Source organism: Theropithecus gelada, chromosome 16 (assembly GCF_003255815.1).
Source record: "Theropithecus gelada isolate Dixy chromosome 16, Tgel_1.0, whole genome shotgun sequence".
Classification (NCBI taxonomy): domain Eukaryota; kingdom Metazoa; phylum Chordata; class Mammalia; order Primates; family Cercopithecidae; genus Theropithecus; species Theropithecus gelada.
In genome coordinates this window covers 58986882-59011220 of record NC_037684.1, presented here as the reverse complement: position 1 = coordinate 59011220, position 24339 = coordinate 58986882, and the positions used below count along the sequence as shown (strand labels likewise).

At 44.9% G+C, this 24339-nt stretch overlaps 1 protein-coding gene across 1 annotated transcript in view; it reads right to left on the bottom strand.

Annotated features, from left to right (window-relative positions):
- PAFAH1B1 (platelet activating factor acetylhydrolase 1b regulatory subunit 1) overlaps positions 1-23830 on the bottom strand; it is a 108247-nt gene extending 84417 nt beyond the window's left edge. The window contains exon 1 of the mRNA XM_025361048.1: positions 23423-23830. The gene's annotated coding sequence lies outside the window, so the exon portion shown is untranslated. The remainder of the gene's footprint in view (positions 1-23422) is intronic.
- Positions 23831-24339: the final 509 nt, after the last annotated feature.

The following is a 24339-nucleotide window of genomic DNA, read 5'->3' as shown; positions in this document are numbered from 1 at the left end:
TTTTTTTTTTTTTTTTTTTTTTTTTTGAGACGGAGTCTCTCTCTGTCGCCCGGGCTGGAGTGCAGTGGCCGGATCTCAGCTCACTGCAAGCTCCGCCTCCCGGGTTCCCGCCATTCTCCTGCCTCAGCCTCCCGAGTAGCTGGGACTACAGGCGCCCGCCACCTCGCCCGGCTAATTTTTTTTTATTTTTTAGTAGAGACGGGGTTTCACCGTGTTAGCCAGGATGGTCTCGATCTCCTGACCTCGTGATCCACCCGTCTCGGCCTCCCAAAGTGCTGGGATTACAGGCTTGAGCCACCGCGCCCGGCTATAAAATTATTTTACAAAATATTTTCTTTTGATTTTTCAACCACTAAAAATTGAAAAAAACAGCAACAAACATTTTTAGGCTTATGGTACAAAATCAGGTGGCAGGCCGGCCATGCTGGCTCACACCAGTAATCTCTGCGCTTGCGGAGGCCAAGGCAGAAGGATCACTTGAGCCCAGGAGTCTGAGACCAGCCTGAGCAAAAAAGTGAGATCCCCATCTCCACAAAAAATCAAAACTTAGCCAGGCGTAGTGGTGTGCATCTTGTGATCCCAGCTACGTAGGAGGCTGAGGCAGGAGGACTGCTTGAGCCCAGGAAGTCAAGGCTGCAGAAAAGCCATGTTCAGGCCACTGGACTCCAGCTTGGGGGACAGAGACCCCTTCTCAAAACAAAAACAGCAGGATTTGACTTGCTAGCTATAGTCTGCAAACCCTCTTATACCTAGAAATTATCGGATACAGCTACTTCTAATAGTAGTATCTATTTCATAAGATTGTCAGGAAGATAGGGCCGGGCGTGGTGGCTCACCCCTTTAATCCCAGCACTTTGGGAGGCCAAGGTGGGTGGATTACCTGAGGTCGGGAGTTTGAGGCCAGCCTGGCCAACATGGCAAAACCTCGTCTCTACTAAAAAATACAAAAAATTAGCCAAGCGTGGTGGTGCATGCCTGTAGTCCTAGCTACTCGGCAGGCTGAGGCAGGAGAATCACTTGAACCCAGGAGACAGAGGTTGCAGTAAGTCAAGATCGCACTGCTGCACTCCAGCCTGGCAACAGAGCAAGACTCTGTCTCAAAAAAAAAAAAAAAAAGATTGTCAGGAAGATTAAATGAGTTGATTCATGTAAACTACTTAGAACACAGTGCCTGGTACATATTAAATTCTATATGATTTTATCCATATGTATGTCACTCTTAGTTTATCGCCTCCATTTTGTTTAATAACCCTTCATTGTGTTAGCCTCTAACATCAAAATGTTTTGCGTAAATCGGACTGTTATAAACAAAGAAAGATCTTTCATTGTTAAGATAGAAAAAGTATCCAATTATGATTCATCAGTTTTTCCTAGAAACTAATTTTCTAGTTCTTTCTCAAAAATCCAATGTATCCACCAGCAAAAATTAAAAATAAAAATTTTTAATGTACCCACACAAATGAAAATTTCATGTGCCCCCACACATTAAAAAAATTTTAAGTATTCACCTGCAATTTAACCATAGCAGTACTCCCATTTAACTTAAATCTCCTACCTAAGACCTCAGAGGAGAATATAAAGATTTCTAATTTTCAACTGCACTTAGGAAGAACTTGTCTATAAACGCATCACTACATTATGATCATACACAGCTTACAAGTTCAGGTTTACAGTAGAGGTTGAGCATCCCTAACACAAAAATCCAAAATGGGCCAGGCACGGTGGCTCACGCCTGTAATCCCAGCACTTTGGGTGAGGCAAGCGGATCCCTTGAAGTCAGGAGTTCAAGACCAGCCTGGCCAACATGGTGAAACCCTGTATCTACTGAAAGTACAAAAATTAGCGGAATGTGGTGGCACATGCCTGTAATCACAGCTACTCGGGAGGCTGAGGCATAAGAATCGCTTGAGCCTGAGAGGCAGAGGTTGGCTGCAGTGAGCCAAGATCGTGCCACTGCATCAGCCTGAGTGGCAGAGCAAGACTCTGTCTCAAAAAAAAAAAAGGAAAGAAAGAAAGAAAAAGAAAAAGAAATGCTCCAAAATCCGAAATTTTTTAGTGCTAACAAGATGCTTCAAGTGGAAAAATTCCACACTTATATGACAGGTCAAAGTTAAAACTCTGTTTCATGCACAAAATTATTTAAGATATTGTATACAATTACCTTCGGCTTTTGTGTATAAAGAACATACGAAATATAGGCCGGGTGCGGTGGCTCAAGCTTGTAATCCCAGCACTTTGGGAGGTCGAGACAGGCGGATCACGAGGTCAGGAGATCGAGACCATCCTGGCTAACATGGTGAAACCCCGTCTCTACTAAAAAATACAAAAAACTAGCCAGGCGAGGTGGCGGGCGCCTGTAGTCCCAGCTACTCGGGAGGCTGAGGCAGGAGAATGGCGTGAACCCGGGAGGCAGAGCTTGCAGTGAGCTGAGATCATGCCACTGCACTCCAGCCTGGGCAACAGAGTGAGACTCCATCTCAAAAAAAAAAAAAGAATATACGAAATACAAATGAATTTTGTGTTTCGACTTGAGTTTCACTCTCAAGATAGCTCATCAGGTATATGCAAATATTCCAAAATCCAAAAACCAAATCTAGAACACTTCTGGTCCCAAGCATTTTAAATACAGAACACTCAACCTGTACTTCAGTTTACCAAAGCAAGTTAGTCTCTCGCTTTGGCCTGACCCACCGTAACAGTAAAATTTGAGTCAAAAACTGTAGATGGGCCAGGCACAGTGGCTCACGCCTGTTCTCCCAGAACTTCAGGAGGCTGAAGTGGGAGCAGCACTTGAGCCCAGGAGTTCCAGGCTGCAGTGAGCTATGATCCCACCACTACACTCTAGTCCGGAAGACAGAGTGAGACCTTGTCTCAAAATACACACACACACACACACACACACACACACACACAGAAAAGCATCCCAGAATGCAGGTGAAGGCTCTTATCCTCAAAAAGGTATAATGAAGATGCATTCCACATTCATAAGTCTTCATTACTAAAATGGTTTGTTTTGGGTACGTGTCCCTAACTCTTATATCTGACCATTTTCCATTCACTTTTAATTATTATTTTTTCACAGACAGAGTTTCACTCTGTGACCAGGCTGGACCTCCTAGGCTCAAGTGATCCTCCTCACCTCCGCCTTTCAAGTAGCTGGGAACATAGGCACACGTCCACATGCTGGGCTAATTTTTTCCAATTTTAGTATATGTGCTGCTGAGGCAAGCGCATGGGGTAATTTTTTTCATTTTCTGTTCCTAGGCTGGTCTTGAACTCCTGGGCTCAAGTGATCCTCCCCACCTCAGCCTCCCAAATAGCTGGGAACATAAGCACATGCCCACATGCTGGGCTAATTTTTTCATTTTTTTGTTCCTAAGCTAGTCTTGAACTCCTGGGCTCAAGTGACCCTCCTGCCTCAGTCTCCCAAAGTGCTAGGATTACAGGCACAAGCCACCGTGCCCAGCTCTGATCACTTTTAAGATTCGGCCTGAAGGCAGCCCATCACCACTCCTGTGAAGCCTTCCCTGACTAGCCCATCTCCCTTGGCAGTGGTAAATCCAGTCTCCTTTAGTCTCACTGCGCCACATAAGTATAATCCTCATAGCTATCATTTACTGGTTGACATTACCTGCCAGGCCCCTTCCTACATTAATTCTTACAATACGGAGCAAGGAAACTAAGTTAGGTCAAGGTCAAACAGCTAGAAAGTAGCAGGGCCAGGATGCACACCAGGTTTGGTTTTTTTTTTTTGTCTCCACACCAACTGTTCAAACAGTAGGCATGAAGACATAGAGGAGGCCAAGTAGGCAAGATTCTGTTTTTATCTGTTTATACATTTGGCTTCCGCATAGTTTTTTGGAGAAACTTCTCCACTATTAAGACAAATTTGAAAGATCACTCATTCTAAACTGTGCTACCTCTCACATTATTTGTAACCGTATATTAAGTTGTCACTAGTACCAGACTGACCTGCTTAGCAGCAAACACTAAACTAAATTCAATCTTTGCATCTTTAGCATCAGGCACAGTTTCTAGCATTCAACAAATGTTTGTAAGGAATCAAGCTTTGGAAGTAAGACGTAACAAATTAGGGCTGGATGCGGTGGCTCACAACTGTAATCCCAGCACTTTGGGAGACTGAGGCGGGCAGATCACTTGAGGTCAGGAGTTTGAGATCAGCCTGGCCAACATGGTGAAACCCCATCTCTACTAAAAATACAAAAAATTAGCTGACCGTAGTGGTGGGCACCTGTAATCCCAGCTACTCAGGAGACTGAGGCAGGGAGAATCGCTTGAACACGGAAGGCGGAGATTGCAGTTATCTGAGATGGCGCATTGCACACTCCTGGGCAACAGAGAGAGGCTCCGTCTCCAAAAAAAAAAAAAAAAATTGGCTAGGGAGGTGACTCACGCCTGTAATCCCAGCACATTGGGAGGCTGAGGTGGGCAGATCACCTGAGGTAAGAAGTTCAAGACCAGCCTGACCAAAATGGTAAAACCATGTCTCTACTAAAAATACAAAAATTAGCTAGGTGTGGTGGCACGCCAGTGTAATCCCAGCTACTCAGGAGGCTGAGGCAGGAGAATTGCTTGAGCCGGTGAGTCGGAGGGTGCAGTGAGTGGAGATCACGCCACTGCACTCCAGCCTGGGCAATGAGACTCAGTCTCAAAAAATATATATATATTTTTTTCTTATTTTCTTTCTTTTTTTTTTTTTTTTTGCCCCAAGACGGAGTCTCACTTTGTCGCCCAGGCTGGAGTGCAGTGGCGCACTGCGCGATCTTGGCTCACTGTAACCTCCGCCTCCCAGGTTCAAGCGATTCTCCTGCCTCACCCTCCTGAGCAGCTGGGATTACAGGTGCGCGCAACCACACTGGGCTAATTTTTGTATTTTTAGTGGAGACAGGGTTTCACCATATTGGTCAGTCTGGTCTCGAACTCCTGACCTCATGATCCGCCTGCCTCAGCCTCCCAAAGTGCTGGGATTACAGGCGTGAGCCACCGCGCCTGGCCTTTTTCTATATTTCTTCATGTTTTAGCACTTTTGGATATTCTGGAAGAATATTCTCTACCCACCTTCGAATTAGAAGAAAGACAAGGATGAAGATTTGAAATTATTTTCTAACAAGGATTTTAATGTAGTCACTCCCACAAATTCTATTCTGGGTAAAATTAGATTTTCACAGAATAATTTAAATCCTACATATGAATGGTCTGTATTTGATGTATGGAGGTACCTGCCGAGGAGGTTAAAAAGCTGGGTTGAGGGAAACTCATCCACTCATCAGACACTGAAAGACAAATCTATCCACTCTTTCAAGACTGACTCATGTGATGTGATTGGTCTCCCATACTAAGACTACTTAAATACTTGTCATCCATCTACCTTAGAGATGTTGAAGAGGATAATAATAATTACAATATAATCCTCTTTATGAGAACCCCATGAGAAACTCTAGCCCAAGCTTGTGCTACCCACAGCCCAGGATGGCTTTGAATGTGGTCCAACACAAATTCGTAAGCTTTCTTAAAACACTGACTTTTTTGTGTGTGACTTTTTTTAAGCTCATCAACTACTGTTAGTGTATTTTATGTGTAGCCCAAGACAATTCTTTTTCTTCCAGTGCGGCCCAGGGAAGCCAAAATATTCGACACTCCTGCTCTAGCCTGATAGTGAACTAGATAGTTCAGTATCTTTCTGAACTATCTAGTTTATTTTTTATCTTGAGGACACTGTAAAAAAATAAACTACCAAGTTTTTCTCTCCTGCTGGCTCCTAGAAAGCTCAGAGTCAAATCTGTGCTCTGCCTGTAGCAAGAAAATTATAACAAACCTTTTTTGCCCATATCCTGACTGGACTTTACCTTTTGTTTTTGTTTCTTCTTTCTCCTCACTTTTAATCTGAGGCATTTTGTAGTTTTATGCATCCTCATAAATTTGCTTTAAATAAGGAGTTACAAATCAAATACAGAGACCAACTTGCCAGGTGAAAGTCTGAGTCGGCTAGAAATGGAACACCAGTGATACAGTCGCGTTTTCAAAGTTCAATTAAAACCAAAATTACTGTCCAGCCACAGTGGCTCAAGTCAGTAATCTGACCACTTTGGGAGGCTGAGGCGGACAAATAATTTGAGGCCAGGAGTTCAAGACCAGATGGCCAACATGGCAAAACCCTGTCTCTACTAAAAATATAAAAATTAGGAGGGCATGGTAGCACACGCCCATAATCCCAGCAACTGGGGAGGCTAAGGCACAAGAATTGCTTGAACCCAGGAGGCAGAGGCTACAGTGATCCAAGATCCTACCACTGCACTCTAGCATGAGCGACAGAGCAAGACTCTGTCTTAAAAAAGATATATATTAAAATATTCTTCATTTCGGCCCCGGGCACAGTGGCTCACACCTGTAATCTCAGCACTTTGGAAGGCTGAGGCGGGCGGATCACGAGGTCAGGAGTTCGAGACCAGCCTGACCAACATGGTGAAACCCTGTCTCTACTAAAAATACAAAAATTAGCTGGGCCTGGTGGCTCGCGCCTGTAATCCCAGCTACTCGGGAGGCTAAGACAGGAGAATTGCTTGAACCCAGGAGGCGGAGGTTGCAGGAGCCGAGATAGTGCCACTGCACTCCAGCCTGGGCAACCGAGTAAGACTCCGTCTCAAAAAAAAAAAAATCTTCATTTCCAGAAAAATATACTCTTTTCCACTTTTCTTGAATATTACAGCTGTCAAGCTATACTTTTTGTCATTTTTGAAAGAAACATTATCAATAGAGAAGTATTTCTCCACCATAAACAATATAAGGGCAATAATAAACACCAACAGAGAGTACCAGAAACTTGTTCCACTGGAGAGCTTATGCTCATCTAAAGGAAGGCAGCTGGGGCCGGGTGCAGTGGCTCACTCCTGCAATCCCAGAACTCTGGCAGGCCAAGGTAGGGGGATCACGTGAGCCCAGGAGTCTGAGACCAGCCCCAGCAACAGAATGAGACCCTATCTCCAGCACGGGGGGAAAAAAAAAATTCAAGAAGGCAGCTGTAATTCAGCTTAGGTTAACAGTTGTCATGGGAAAATGTGGGCCGCCTGTTGAGAGAGCTCCTAGTTTTACAAGATAACCAAAAAATAGAGACTTTATGTAAAACAGCTAGTTTTTAAATGTTGGCTCAAAAAAATATTAACCATCAATGCAAAAAGAAATATAAGGCTGCCAGTATTCAACCCTAGGCTAGATAATAAATAAATATGGGCTTTTGGTTTTTTTTTTTGAGACGGAGTCTTGCTCTGTCGCCCAGGCTGGGGTGCCGTGGCCGGATCTCAGCTCACTGCAAGCTCCGCCTCCCAGGTTTACGCCATTCTCCTGCCTCAGCCTCCCGAGTAGCTGGACTACAGGCGCCCGCCACCTCGCCCGGCTGGTTTTTTGTATTTTTTAGTAGAGACGGGGTTTCACCGTGTTAGCCAGGATGGTCTCGATCTCCTGACCTCGTGATCCGCCCATCTCGACCTCCCAAAGTGCTGGGATTATAGGCTTGAGCCACCGCGCCCGGTCGGGTTGTTTGAATGGTTGAAGAGATGGAAGAAAATGGAACAAAGTTTAGAAATTTATACTCTAAAATTGATGCAATAATATTATCCATTCTCTTTATTCAACTCAAGGCATAAATATCACCAAAGAAGAAATATTTTATTTAATTAACCTAAGGGTGAATTCTGCAGTGCAAAAACAAATCATTTTTAATTTTTAGAGATGAGGTCTCACCCTGTTGTCCAGGTTGGAGTGCAGAGGCACAAGCACAGCTCACAGCAGTCTCAAACTCCTAGGGACCACAGGCACACGCCGCCACATCCGGCTAATTTATTTTTTGTAAAGACAGGGTCTCATTATGTTGCCCAGGCAGGTGCCAAATTCCTGGCCTCAAGTGATCCCCTGCTGTGGCCTCCCAAAGTGTTGAGATTACAGACGTGAGCCACCACGCCCAGCCCAAACACACACATCATATTATCTCATTAGCAAATACCTTCCTTATGTTCACTGCAGCATTGTCTGTAATGGTAAAAAGCTGTAAACAACCTAATTGCCCATTTCTGTAGTCTAAACATAAAGAAAATATGGTATAGGGCCAGGTGTGGTGGCTCACGCCTGTAATCCCAGCACTTTGAGAGGCTGAGGCCAGTAGATCACGAGGTCAGGAGTTCAAGACCAGCCTGGCCAACATGGTGAAACCCCGTCTCTACTAAAAATACAAAAATTAGCCGAGCATGGTGGTGCGTGTCTGTAGTTCCAGCTACTCAGGAGGCTGAGGGAGAAGAATCGCTTGAATCCGGGAGGTGGAGGTTGCAGTGAGCTGAATTGCGCCACTGCACTCCAGCTTGGACGAGAAAGTGAGACTTTGTCTCACAAAAAAAAAAAAAAAAGAAAATATGGTATCATATATAAGAAATTATACAACTAAACTAGATCTATATATATCAATAATGCATCTAAAAAACAGGAAAGAAAACCAAGTAGATTAATATAGGTATACAGTAGAATATTCATGTAAATTCTAACAATCTATAAAGCACTACTATATATTGTTTATAGATACACCGAAATGCAAATGCATAAAAACATGAAACAAAGGGCTACATACAACATTTAGAAACTTTACTACTGAGAAGAGGAAGGCGGACACGATTAGAAAGAAGTACAAAAGGGACATCAAGCCAGGTGTGGTGATTCACGCCTGTAATCCCAGCACTCTGGGAGGCTGAGGCAGGAGGATCACTTGAGGCCCGGAGTTTGAGACCAGCCTGGTCAACATGGTGAAACCCTGTCTCTACTACAAGTACAAAAATGAGTCGGGTGTGGTGGTACAGGCCTGTGATCCCAACTACTCGGGTGGCTGAAGCAGAGAATCGCTTGAACCTAGGAGGTGGAGGCTGCAGTGAGCCGAGATGGTGCCGCTGCACTCCGGCCTGGGTGACAGAGCGGGACTCCACCTCAAAAAAGGAAAAAAAAGAAAAAAAAAAAAAAAAAAGGCCGGGCATGGTGGCTCACACCTGTAATCACAGCATTTTGGGAGGCCTAGGCAGGTGGATCACGAGTTCAGGAGATGGAGACCATCCTGGCCAACATGGTGAAACCCCGTCTCTACTAAAACACACAAAAAAATTAGCTGGACGTAGTGGTGTGTGCCTGCAGTCCCATCTACTCAGGAGGCTGAGGCAGGGGAATCTCTTGAACCCCGGAAGCTGAGGTTGCAGTGAGCGGAGATTGCGCCACTGCACTCCAGCTTGGTGACAGAGCAAGACTCTGTCTCAAAATAAAAAACAAAAAGACATCAACTGTAATAATGTCTTCTTAAAAAAAGCTCTAGGCCGAGTGTGGTGGCTCACGCTTATAATTCCAGCACTATGGGAGGCTGAGGCAGGTGGATCACTAGGGTCAGGAAATCAAGACCATCCTCGCTAACATGGCGAAACCCTGTCTCTACTAAAAATACAAAAAATTAGCCGGGGGTGGTGGCGGGCACCTGTAGTCCCAGCTACTCGGGAGGCTGAGGCAGGACAATGGCATGAACCTGGGAGGCGGAGCTTACAGTGAACCAAGATCACGCCACTGCACTCCAGCCTGGTGACAGAGCAAGACTCCATCTCAAAAAAAAAAAAAAACCGCTCTGAAGCAAATATGACAAAATGTTAATTAACATCTGTCAATTGTCAATTCTGGTAATAGTTACATGGCTATTTTGTTATATCACTGCAGGTACTTTTAATATTTGACATATTCCAAAATAAAAATAAAAAATAAATTAAACTATAAATACACAAAATAAAACTTTAGCAGGCATAGTGGCTCACACCTGTAATCCCAGCACTTTGGGAGGCCAAGGCAGGCCTGAAGTCAGGAGTTCAAGACCAGCCTGGCCAATGTGGTGAAACCCCATCTCTACTAAAAATACAAAAATTAGCTGGGCGTGGTGGCAGACGCCCACAATTCCAGCTACTCAGGATGCTGAGACAGAATTGCTTGAACCCGGGAAGTAGAGGTTGCAGTGAGCTAAAATTGCGCCATTGCAGTCCAGCCTGGGCAACAAGAGTGAAACTTCGTCTCAAAAAAAAAAAAAAAAAAAAAATTAAAGAAAACTCAAAAAGCACTTTTTTCATTGGGCATAGGTCTCATGATAGGCTTTCTGACAGGTAACAAGTTGGAAATATAAATGAAATGAAAGCCCTGAAGGGTAAGTCCTACATATATGAAGCCCTCCTGTGAAGAACTTTGGAGTCGAATAGTTAAGATTCATACATCAGTCTGGCTCCTTACAAACTGTGTGACCTTGGGGAAATTTGCAAACTTCCCAACCCCTTTACCCATTTTTTAAAAAGGGACCAATACTACCACCTACCTCAAACGGCTGTGGTGAAGCTTAACAAAACAGTCAATATGTAAGGACTTGTCTACCTTTGTATATCCCTCACCTACAGCTCAAGAATCATTTCACTTTTGCACTTTTATATACATAAGCAAAGTAAATGACTTTGCTTTCCTAGTGTCTAAGGATAGACAACAAATCATTTTTGCCATCACAAGAAAGCAGAAAGTAAAGGTCACCTCATCTTAATCATCATCACCACCAATCATCACCATAACAACATTGATTGAGTACTTACTATGTTCCAGGTGTCATTCCTAGACTCTTTATATGCATTAACTCACTTGACAAGTCAGATAATATATTTTATATATGCTATAAGAGAAAAATAGGTACTTATTATAAGATTACGAACTCAGAGAAAAGAAAGTTTCTTCCAGGTGGAAAAAATTAGAACCGACTGCCTGGAAATGGAAAACGTGGTAGGCATATTTGAAGCATAAGGGGGGTGGGGCAGGAACAAAGTAGCAAAAGGAACAGAAAATATCTTCCCAAAGCTGAATCACAGTAGACGTGGAAGGCAATAAGAAAAAGGATGAAAAGCCAGGCCATGTAAGAAAAGTATTTGAGTGCCCATTTAGGAGTCAACAAACACCTATTCAGTACCATGTTTTGCCATTGTGTTCTTTGCATTTTCATTAAAGACAGTAAAAAGCTGATGATGGGTTTCTGGCAACAAAGTGACTTGAAAACTGTGTTTCAGGAACATTTATCTGGCTGCTTTATGTAATATTCTATACAACTCCTCCTCTTATTCTCTGCTTTGGCTAATAACACCTAGTTTCTCAGTTCCACTCAGTCACCCAAACTACAAATCTGAATTGCTTAAACTTGCCTCTCCCATCACACTACTCATTCACACCTGGACCTCCTAAACCTTTCTCCACGCAACAACCTTCATTGTCACTGTCTTGCTTCAAGTACTAATCGTTATTTCCTGAAAAGGTCTACATGACCTCCAAAATCCACATTCCTCATTGCCACCCACATAATCTCTCTAAAATACACATCATCTCACAATGTTTGTTTTTGCATGAAATTGTTTAATGACTTCCAACTTGCCTACAAGCTATACAGAATATACAAATTATATCAATCTGGCTCAGACATGCCTCTCCAATCTCAAATTCTACAATCCCCTCTTCCAAACTATTACCAGCATACACAAAATAGTTTCTCAAGCTTTTCTGACTATGTATGTTGCTGTTGCTGTTCCCTCTACCTAAAACGACCTCCCACGTTCACTCCAATTATTCTTTTTTTTTTTTTTTTTTTGAGACAGAGTCTTGCTGTCGCTCAGCAGTCTGGAGCGCAGTGACCATCTCAGCTCACTCCAATACTCCTCCCGGGTCAAGCGATTCTCCAGCCTCAGCCTCCCGAGTAGCTGGGATTACAGGCATGCACCACCACACCCACCTAATTTGTGTATTTTTATTTGTATTTATTTTTTTTGAGACAGAGTCTCACTTTGTCGTCCAGGCTGGAGTGCAGTGGCGCAATCTCGGCTCACTGCAAGCTCCGCCTCCCGGGTTCACGCCATTCTCCTGCCTCAGCCTCCGAGTAGCTGGGACTACAGGTGCCCGACACCACGCCTGGCTAATTTTTTGTATTTTTAGTAGAGACGGGGTTTCACCATGTTAGCCAGGATGGTCTTGATCTCCTGACCTCGTGATCCGCCCACCTCAGCCTCCCAAAGTGCTGCGATTACAGGCGTGAGCCACCACGCCCAGCTTGTGTATTTTTAATAGAGACAGGGCTTCACCATGTTAGCCAGGCTGGTCTCGAACTCCTGACCTCAAGTGATCCACCCACCTCAGTCTCTCAAAGTGCTGGGATTACAGGCATGAGCCACCATGCCTGGCCCAATTATTCATTCTTTAAGATTCAGATCAAGCATCATCTTTTGGCTGTTTTCAGTGGGGAGATCTGATGGGCTGTGCAATAGCCTAAGTGACATAGATCATATACAAGGTATACCATAACAACTCATGACAGCTTTAAAATAGCAAGTACAATGACTTTCCTAGCCATTTAATCATTTTATTAAGTATCTTGGCAGGGTGCGGTGGCTCACACCTGTAACTCCAGCACTTTGGGATGCCGAGGTGGGGGGATCGGAGGTCAGGAGTTGGAGACTAGCCTGGCCAATATGGTGAAACCCCGTCTCTACTAAAAATACAAAAATTAGCTGGGCGTGGTAGCACACGCTTGTAATCCCAGCTACTCAGGAGGCTAAGGCAGGAAAATCTCTTGAACCCGGGAGGTGGAGGTTGCAATGAGCCAAGATTGCGCCATTATACTCCTGGGTGACAAGAGTCAAACTCCATCTCAAAAAAAACTGGCCAGGTGCAATGGCTCATGCCTGTAATCCTAGCACTTTGGGAGGCCAAGGTGGGATGATCATGGGGTCAGGAGGTCGAGACCAGCCTGACCAACAGGGTGAAACCCCATCTCTACTAAAAACACAAAAATTAGCCGAGCGTGGTTGCGCACACCTGTAATCCCAGCTACTCAGGAGGCTGAGGCAGAAGCACTTGAACCTGGGAGGTGGAGGTTGCAATGAGTCGAGATCGCACCACTGCACTCCAGTCTAGGAGACAGAGACTCCGTCTCCAAAAAAAAAAAAAAAAAGAATCTGGAGAAAATTTCAAAGTACCCAATGTCAATGAAGATTTTCCCCCTTCTTATGAAATTGAATAAAAACAACGTGTGTGTGTGTGTGTGTGTGTGTGTGTACACGCATATACATACTTTTTTTTTTTCTTGAGACGAGTTTTGCTCTTGTTGCCCAGGCTGGAGTAGAGTGGTGCAATCTCAGCTCACTGCAACCTCCACCTCTTGGGTTCAAGCAATTCTCCTGCCTCAGCCTCCCAAGTAGCTGAGACTACAGGCATCCGCCACCATGCCCAGCTAATTTTTTTAATTTTTAGTAGAGACGGGGTTTCACCATGTTAGCCAGGCTGGTCTCGAACTCCTGACCTCAGGTGATCCACCTGCCTCGGCCTCCCCACGTGCTGGAATTACAGGCGTGAGTCACCGCACCTGGCCTATATTTTGAAAAATACAAAGATTACCCGGACATGGTGGCGTGGGCCTGTAGACCCAGCTACTTGGGAGGCTGAGGCGAGAAGACTGCCTGAGCACAGGATTTGCAGAGTTGTAGTCAGCCACTGCACTCCAGCCTGGGCAACAGGGCCAGACCCTGTCTCAAAAAAAAAAAAATCATTCTTTTGTCAAAATGTATTCACTGCACTCTGTTCTGAGATACTAGAAGTTGCTCTAGACAGAGAGAACAGCAGGAGTAGAATCATAAAGATCACACAGTGGGGAGGGAGAAGGCATATATATACTAGACTGAGTAAGGTGGGGCTTGATTAGAAATGAAACGAAGTGATCGAAGACCTTGAAAACTGTGTTAAAGTATGTGGACTATAGGAAAGAGGGAGTCAGCACAGTAGGGTGGCTGAAAGCCCCAACTGTGGAGCCTCCATACCTGAGGTTAAACTTTTAGCTCTGCTATTTACAAAGCTGTTACAAAGGGCTCGCTAAATTCTCCTAGAATGTTGTGAGGGGTAAAGGAGTATTTGTAAAGCACTTAAAACAGTGCCTGGCATATTAATAAGTGCTAAGTAAATATCTGTTAAATAAATACAAAGGGAGCCAAGGAACGGTTCTTTTTAAGTAGCAAAGTGTGATATGGTCAGATTTCATTTTAGATAGATGACTGGGGACTACGTAGCACAAAGATGTTAACAGGGCAAGACAAGAGTTAGAGAGACTATGTGAAATTCGTTGGGTAAGAGATTATGTGAACTATGATGGTAGTAGTAGTAATGGTAAGTATGGATAGAAGGGGACTAACTCAACAAATATTGAGAAGGTAAAATTGGCAAGACAAGGTAATTGAATACAGAGGAAGAAAGAAAAAAGTCAAGGTTGAGTGCCACGTAAAGTATTATTTCTGCTGTTTTTTTTTTTTTTTTTTGAGACGGAGTCTCGCTCTGCCGCCCAGGCTGGAGTACAGTGGCTGGATCTCAGCTCACTGCAAGCTCCGCCTCCCAGGTTCACGCCATTCTCCTGCCTCAGCCTCCCGAGTAGTTGGGACTACAGGCGCCCGCCACCGCGCCCGGCTAGTTTTTTGTATTTTTTAGTAGAGACGGAGTTTCACCGTGTTAGCCAGGATGGTCTCGATCTCCTGACCTCGTGATCCGCCCATCTCGGCCTCCCAAAGTGCTGGGATTACAGGCTTGAGCCACCGCGCCCGGCTATTTCTGCTGTTTTTAAAAGCAATATTCTTCTAAGAACTTCGGATCTTAGGTGTCTTCTGTGCTAGTGGCATTTGATGTCTTGGGGTGGTATTATGATGCTTCCATAAAAATGGGAACTACAGGCCTGCTGAAACTCTCACATTTACAGGTCCTTGCTGTTTTCTTTCTTTTTTTCAGTAGATGGAGATAATTTCTCTTTAGGACATACATTATGCAGAACACTTATTTAGCCCGAGTCGAAGAGCCATTTTAGCATGAATAATCATTTTATTATGTGGGGTTTTTTTTTTATTTTTACGTTGGGATTTGTGATGATAAAGATTACAGCATCATGGTAATACTGTAAAAATTTTTAAGTGACTGCTGAACCATTAAAGACAAATTAAAATTTGTTAATTCTGTTATTTCCAATTTTTTCACTGTTCATTCGTATATGATAAACTTTGATAACCAGAATATTTCATTACTTATTCATCTCTTTGACAAACCTTAGCTCCTTATTTCTACATTTGTCAACTTTAAAAATATTTTTTCTTAGGCTGAGAGCAGTGGCTCATGCCTGTAATCCCAGCACACCGAAAGGTTGAGGTGAGCAGATGGCTTGAGGCAGTTTGCTTAGGCTAGGAGTTTGAGACTGGCCTGGGCAACATGACGAGACCTCACTTCTTACAGAAAATACAAAAATTAGGCAGGACGCAGTGGTGCATACCTGTAATCCCAGCCCTTTGGGAGGCCGAGGCACAAGGATCACCTGAGGTCAGGAGTTCAAGGCCTTCCAGGCCAACATGGTGACACCCCATTTCTACTAAAAATACAAAAATTAGCCAGGCGTGGTGGCAGGCACCTGTAATCTCAGCTACTTGGGAGGCTGAGGCAAGAGAATTGCTTGAATCCAGGAGGCGGAGGTTGAAGTAAGACGAGATCGCGCCATTGCACTCCGGCCTCGGCGACAAGATTGTGAGACTCCGTCTCACAAAACAAAAAAAATAAAAAAACAAAAATTAGCCAGGTGTGGCTGGGCACGGTGGTTCACGCCTGTAATCCCAGCACTTTGGGAAGCCAAGGAGGGCAGATCACTAGGTCAGGAATTCGAGACCAGTCTGGCCAATAAGGTGAAACCCCATCTCTATTAAAAATACAAAAAACTTCACCGGGCATGGTGGCAGATGCCTGTAATCCCAGCTACTCAGGAGGCTGAGGCAGGGGAATTGTTTGAACCCAAAAGATAGAGGCTGCAGAGAGCCAAGATCGCACCATTGCACCCCAGCCTGGGCAACAAGAGCGAGACTCATTCTCGAAAGATAAATAAATAAATAAATATTCATATATGGGTTTAGTCAACAAATTATTTCATTTTCTCTGACTATGCTAAATGTATAGCCTTTTCTTACCCATAAAAAGCTAACCAAGGCCAGGCATGGTAGCTCACACCTGTAATCCTAGCAATTTCAGAGGCCAAAGTGGGCGGATCACCTGAGGTCAGGAGTTTGAGACCAGCCTGGCCATTACAGTGAAACCCCGTCTCTACTAACAATAAAAAATTAGCCGGGCGTGGTGGCACACGCCTGTTAATTCCAGCTATTACTAGGCAGGCTGAGGCAGGAGAATCGCTTGAACCCAGGAGGCGGAGGTTGCAGTGAGCCGAGATCGCGCCACCATACTACAGTCTGGGCAACAGAGCAAGACTCCGTCTCAAAAAGAAAAAGAAAACCAAAATACTAAATAATCAAAACATCTGACTCATTTATCTCCACCTTCTTTCTTTTGTAGTAAGCATATTTTTTATAAAAATATGAAAAGAGAAGAAAAGAGAAATAGATAAAACACTAGCATATCATAAAACATATTCTTTTTTTTTTTTTTTTGAGATAGAGTTTCACTCCTGTTGCCCAGGCTGGAGTGCAATGGCACAATCTCAGCTTACTGCAACCTCCGCCTCCTGGGTCCAAGTGATTCTCCTGTCTCAGTCTCCCCAGTACCTGGGATTACAGGCGCCCGCCACCACACCTGGCTAATTTTTGTATTTTTAGTAGAGACAGGGTTTCACCATGTTGGCCAGGCTGGTCTGGAACTCCTGATCGCCTTCTGCCCACGTTGGCCTCCCAAAGTGCTGGGATTACAGGCATGAGCCACCGCACTCAGCCCATAAAACATATTCTTCTATCTTTGCCTTAGATTAAAAATGGATTGGGCTGGGCGTGGTGACTCACACCTGTAATCCCAGCACGTTGGGAGGCCAACTCAGGCGGATCACTTGAGGCCAGGAGTTCTCTAGTAAAAACACAAAAATCAGCCATCCGTGGTGGTACGCACCTGTGGTCCCACCTACTCAGAAGACTGAGGCATGAGAATCGCTTGAACCCAGGAGGTGGAGGTTGCAGTGAGCTGAGATCGAGCCACTGCACTCCAGCGTGGGTGATAGAGTGAGACTCTTACCTCAAAAAAAAAAAAAGGTTAAAAATGGATTAATCCACACTGTAAAATTTTAATAAACATATAACTTTCTACAATGCTTTCAAAAATTAAATTTCTTAAAATATTCAAAGATTCTTAATTTTACTTTTGTAAAAAGTCTCAGAAAACTTCTGAATGGCCTCAGTTAACTGTCAATTCTTGTTTAACATAAGAGCCCCAAAAGCAGATAATCAAAATGTATAGGTAATTTGTCCAGTTGAGTTAATTCACTTTTTATACTTAACAATTCTGGGCCAGGCGCAATGGCTCAAGCCTGTAATCCCAGCACTTTGGGAGGCCGAGACAGGCGGATCACGAGGTCAGGAGATCAAGACCATCCTGGCTAACACGGTGACACCCCGTCTCTACTAAAAAATACAAAAAAAAAAAAAAAAAAAAAAAAACTAGCGGGCGAGGTGGCGGGCGCCTGTAGTCCCAGCTACTCAGGAGGCTGAGGCAGGAGAATGGCGTGAACCCGGGAGGCGGAGCTTGCAGTGAGCCGAGATTGCGCCACTGCACTCCAGCCTGGGCGACAGATCGAGACTCCATCTCAAAAAAAAAAAAAAAAGAATTCTGTCAAAGTGTAATACCGTTCCCTCAGAGAACATAAAATCTCCATATAGGAAAGGCGGCCACTCTTCCTTCCATCACCTTAATTCTCTCGAGATCACTGGAGCTATTACAGAGATCTTCAGGATAGCACATTTCCTTTCATATAATCCTTCGTTCAGTCAAATGCAACTAGTACTTATTTACTTACTAATACTATCTGTAAAGCAGTATTAGGCATTTTTGGGAGAAGCTACTCAAATGCCAAAAGGCTTATGCATGCAAAGCAGTCAACAACACAAGATCATATGTTAATAAACGCCAATTTAAATGATGTAGGCAATAAATGCCACCAACTTTCACCATTTTAGAAGAGATTAACAAAGATTAAGGAGTCCAATCGTTATAGAAAGAAGGAACGTGTGATCTTACAAAGCAGTACCCAAGAGTTCTGTGACTACAATATTTACCTTATTCTAGTCACTAACCTAACATTCAACAGGAAAATTCTCTGGATTTTAGTTCTCTCATCCATAAAAATACCAATCTACCTCAAAAAGCAGCTGACAGAAGAACAAATGAAAATGAGTACCAAGCTCAATATTTATAAAGTTCTAGAGAAATGCTTATGACAATGTTAAATGACAATAGAGAGTACCGTTCCAGAAGCATCCTTGACAAATGCAGATTAGTCCTATCTAGGTAAGTTTCAACAAGAAGCCACCATCTTTTAAAAAGAAAACAAGAAATAAAATAATAAGTGCTTACGATGCCTGCCACCAATGAATAGAAAGCATTTCACAAATATCAATTAAATTCTATAACTGCCATGCCAAGGTTAAAAATTACATATGTAACAGAAGTTAAACTAAGGTTCCATTTCAATGACTAGCCAAAAAGTGTCACATCAAATCAGAAACAAAGTCAGAACAACCCAAAAAGCCTTCACTGCAGTTAACTATTATGCTTACATAATGCGGCATCTTTCTTCATGAAATATAGATTTCTCAAAATGTGTGGCCTTCAATGACGAGGATTCAATTTACAGCTAAACATCTTCTGGAGAACGGTAGGTTCGCCTTTTTTCAGAGCTCATATTATATACCATTAGCTTTATTTTAAATAGAGCAACTTTCTAAGTTTAAAAAAAAAAAGTAACAGTTGTATTGTAGATGACATAATAAGAACAGTGGCAAAGAATTTCCACTTCAAAACTTAACTTTTTCTCTCTTTCCAAAGCACATAAAAATAAGTTACCCGTCATAATGAAATTTTTTTGTAACAGGGACGTACAGGCAAGTAAAAAATTCTTTAGGACCAGAAGCAGAAATGGCCAGCTTGGTTTAAAACCAACCCAGCCTCAAGTCCCTTTGGCAAAAGAGCGCATGACTCACTGCTTTAGAACTCAATGGGAAGATATGGAAAATTCACTCTGCCCTAAGATTTTGCTTTAGGTTTGTTTTTTAAGATATCTTCATCTTGTTTTATTTATTTATTTTTGAGATGGAGTTTCGCTCTTGTTGCCTAGGCTGGAGTGGAATGGTGCAATCTCGGCTCAATGAAACCTCCGCCTCGTGGGTTCAAGCGATTCTCCTGCCTCAGTCTCCCCAGTAGCTGGAACTACAGGTGTGTGCCACCACGCCCGGCTAATTTTTTGTATTTCTAGTAGAGACAGGGTTTCACCATGTTGGCCATGCTGGTCTTCAACTCCTGACCTCAGGAGATCCACCTGCCTCGGCCTCCCAAATTTCTGGGATTATAAGCATGAGCCACCGTGTCTGGCCAGACAGCTTCATCTTAATGTTCACAATTTCTATAGCGTCCATGGCTTATTTACAAAGATGACAAACTATGAATAAGATGAACCACGTGTAAACAAGAGGGTCTTATTTTTTGCTGGATACTTAAAATATAAGCCATAAAGTCTCACACACACAGACACACACACACACACACTCTTTCTGTCTCTCTCTGTCACTTAGTATACAACTGAGAGACACATTTATATTATTTTTAAAAATTGAAAATAGGGAAGGGCGTGGTGGCTCACGCCTGTAATCCCAGAACTGTAGGAGGCAGAGGCAGGCGGATCACGAGGTCAGGAGTTCAAGACCAACCTGGCCAACATGGTGAAACCCCATCTCTACTAAAAATACAAAAATTAACCAGGTGTAGCGGCAGGCGCCTGTAATCCCAACTAATCCAGAGGCTGAGGCAAGAGAATCGCTTCAACCTAGAAGGCAGAGGTTACAGTGAGCCAAGATCACGCCACTGCACTCCAGCCTGGGCAAGAGAGCAAGACTCCACCTCAAAAAAAAAAAAAAAAACGAAAAACCAGACACGAACGTTCTAAATAGAAAACCAAAAATTATGGTTCTGATTTTTCCTTCCCAGAAACATCTCAAAATCTCTTTAAACTGGAGATATTTTATCTGGAAAAATAGGTAACAAATAATTGCACTAAAAAATTCCTTCCAACCTCATTAAAAGTTGTATATAAGAACTATGAATAATTTTAAAAATTAATGTCCAAATTAAGTATAATATTCTGCAACATGTATCAAAAAACACTACATACACTACATACACTTGGAACTAAAGCTCTCTTATTTACGTCAAATTATCTTAAGCTCCTGATTAATAAGCTACTGAAAAATCACCACTCTTAGTGTGTAGGGTTTTGTTTGTTTCTGACGGAGTCTTGCTCTGTCACCTAGGCTGGAGTGCAGTGGCGTGATCTCGGCTCACTGCAACCTCCACCTCCCGGGTTCAATCTATTCTCCTGTCTCAGCCTCCCAAGCAGCTGGGACTACAGGCGCATGGCACAACACCCGGCTAATTGTTTTTATTTTTAGTAGAGACAGGGTTTCACCATATTGGTCAGTCTGGTCTCCAACTCCTGACCTCAGGTGATACACCCGCCTCGGGCTCCCCAGTGCTGAGATTACAGGCGTGAGCCATTGCACCTGGACCTTAGTGTGCTTTGATACCTACAAACAGTAGGAATAGGGATATGTCAGACACATAATAAAGTGAATTATCATTCCCAACCTTACTCATTTCCTCACCATACTAACTCTTCTACTTTCTAATCATATTAAAAAGAACAAAAATGCAAAAGCAAATCATACACTGACAAGCATTCATAAGGCTAAATCAAAATCACATTTACCACATATAGGTGAAATTCTTTTGAAGATGTCTACTCATGTGAATGCTTGATACAAGGCATTAAAATGACCTACCCTCTTATGACAGTATGTCACAAAAAGGTCCCTTTCAAGGAGCAACACAAGAGAAAAGGTCCAAAGGGCCTTTCGTGCAAATTATCTTTTCCTTTTTTTCCCACCTTTTATGTTCACTATTTTAAAATCGCAAATAGATTTACTGTTTTAAGTAAAACAATTGCAGTATTCTTCTTAGATTTTTGCAGTTTTCCTGTACTTCCTATTTCTTGCCAAATATTTCTGACATTAATTTATACTTACATGACTAGAATAATAAAAAACATCAACAAGAGTGCAGATGTATGTGTATCTTTATATATTAATATATACACACACACAGGGACAAATACAGAGACAATAAGTGTCTATTTTAAAGCAAGGACATTGCTTTTTATTCCAATCATTCAATGCCCATCATGAAAAAAAGGTGGAAAACATTAGATTTTAAGATTTACGACAGAGAAATTACTTAGTTGTAGCAACCATTCATATCAAATAACCTTACAAAACACAAGCTAGAGAAAGACGCTCTGAAAGGGCAATCCAGCATTTCACAGCTTCTGCTCCCTTACTCCACCCAGTCTTCTCGGCTCAATGGCTGTTCACAGCATCCACAAATATTAGCCCATTTTTTAAAAAAAGGATGTGGGGGGAGGTACCAACGTAGGGCTTGCTCCATCAAAATCAGCATATACAGAAATACTTCATGTGAAAAACTGGGTTCCTTTCTGGTTTTAAAAAATATATACCAGCCTTAAATTTCTTTTAGGAGATTCCCCCCTTCTGAGCAATCCAAACAATGATCATTAATGAACACGAAAGAAATCACCCTAAATACAGATTACTCTTCTGCTTTATTAAAAACTGCAATTTCCAACTGCCAATTATTTTATGAAACCGTGTCCTAAAAGACACCCGTTAGAGATTAAAAGCTAGCTGATGCCTTAAAACCAAATCAGAATTTTTAAAGTAAAAGCTTTTACTATATATTCAACATCACTATGACACAGTCAACAAGAAATTTTCCTGATGATGAGACTGGACCCCGCAGCGATCAAGCCCTGCTGCAGCAAAAAAAAAAAAAAAAAAAAAAAAGCAAACACTCCTGTGGCAAAAAGGGAGGGATGACATTATTATTGGTATGAAAGGCCCAGGCAGTGTCTCTCCTCCGCCCTAGCCTCGAAAAGAAATTCACGCAAAATAACCCACTCCCCCAACAAAAACAGAATTGCCAAAAATGGCATAAATTTTTTGTTTGGCGTTTAAAACCTTATGAATCTCAAAGACTGTGTGCTTAAAGGAGAGATGGGAATAACAGTAGTATCTCTATTTGTCCGGACTGCCACTTAAGGAAAGAGGGAGGGGGGACCTTGGCATGACATCGCCCATTGAGAACGAGACCACAAATCTGGTCCTCCTCTTCAAAGGCATATTTTCTTAACCAAAAGACTGATATAAACTGGGCCCAAACCTCAAAAGAAAAATTCCTGCCCTCTCCCCAAGGAGTTTCTTGCTAAGTCACTGAAGAAAGGCAGCCTAACAAATAAAGCGAAGGTACCTTGCTCTCTCCTACTAAATACTGAAAACCTCTTCCCCCTCTACTGTTACGTTTAGAGGGGCAGAGTCAAAATGTGCCGACCACCTCAAAGGCATTTTCTCATGTGGGAGGCTAAGAGGGTAAATATGCACAGGCACTGCGTTTCCCAAAGGGGCAGGGAGAGGAGATTAGATGAAGGGGAATGGCAGGGAGCCTCGAAGCTGAATGTTAACAGCATCAAAAGGCAACTCCCGATCGAGGAGCCGGTGGCAGAAAGAAAATCCTGCCAGATTCGGTGCGTGGATGCTGCGGATTGCTCGGTGGGTCGGGCTGCCTCTCCTCGGCGGGTGCTGAGGCTGGACCGCCGCACTGGGGGCCGGGGAGACGCTGGGCCACCCTCCGCTGGTCCACCCCATCTTAAGGACCAGTCGGGGACGGAATGCCTGGAAGGCCCAATGGGTGCCCCGGCGGCGAGGGGCTGAGCCGGTCCCCGAGCCCACAACTGAGGGTGGGGTGGGGACTGCGGTGCTCGTCTCTGCGGCCGGAGAGAGCAGGGCCGAGCCCTTTCCCCGGGATCAGAGAGCTACCTGGTCCCCACGCCCTTCCTACCCAAGAATACTTTTCTTGCTAAGTCACCCAGGGAGGAGGGCGATCCCTTCCTGGGGAGGGCCGCGGGGAGGGTCGCAGCGGCGCCGGCAGCCCCCAAAGCCGGGCCCGGGAAGAGAGCAGCGAGGGCAGCGCCCTCCCCGGACAGTCCCCCTCCTCCGGGTCTCTCACTCAACGGCCGTCGCGGCCGCCATTTTGAGAGCGAGGAGAGAAGAAGAAGGAGGAGGCGGCGGCGGCGGCAGGGGGAGGGGAGAATGGGAGGGAGGGGACCGGCGCAGCCACATCGTCAGGCCGCCGGGTCCGGCCTGCAGCCGCCCGGGCGCGGTGGAGGAGACAGAGGGGAGGGCGCAGACCCGCGCCGCCTTACCGGAGCGCTGCACCGCCGCCTCCGCAGGGCCTCTTCCGTCCTTCACTCCCATCCACCGGCGGGGGAGGGGGAGGGAGAGGGGAGGGAGGAAGGAGGGAGGGAGGGAAGGAGGGGGGGAGGATGGCGCGCTGGGCCCGGGCCCGGGGAGGGGGAGGGGAGGGGAGCGGGCGGGCTCCTCAGCCGTTCCGGGGCTCGAGCCCAAGCTCGGCGCTCGCGGTTTCTCTCGCTCGCGCCCGGGCGCTCCCCTCCTTCTCCTTCTCGCTCCCTAGACCCCCGGGTCGCTGCTCCTCCGCTCGCTCACTCGCTCTCCCGGCCGCCGGACTCCGCCGCCGCCCCGCCGCTCCAGCTCCGTCTGTCACAGGAGCTGCCCCAACGCCCTGACGTCACCGCGCCGCCGCCGCCGCCGCCACCGCCGCCGCCGCCGCCCCAGACCCGCCAGGAAGAGGGAGGGGCGGGCGCCGGGAGCGGAGGAGGGGCTGCGGCGCATGCGCCGGGCTGGGCCGAGCCGGGGCCGGGCTGCCTTCTAGCGGGTGGGCGGCTCCGCGGTGCCCCCGGGCCGGCGGGCGAGTCTGCGCGCGAGGTGCTGCTTCTCACTCTCGGCACGCTTCTGTAACCTTGGGAAAGGCTCTTTTTTCCCAGCCCCTCGTCTAACTTGTGGCCCCTTCTGAACTCTGGCTCTGCTCACCTCCCTGCCCTGCTTTTGCGCTCATGCGGCCGACCGCGGGGACCGGTTGGCACCGTGCGTGGCGGGCCCCGGGAGGCGCGAGAGGCAGCGGGGCCCGGCCACCTACCGTCCCTTTCTGCCTCCGGCCTCCGAGATGATTTCCCAGTTTGGGGGGAAATGAGGGAAGGGAGTAGGTTGGTCGGCTTGGGAGGAGGAGCTGTTGAGGTTAAAAGGCAGATGGAATGCTGTCATT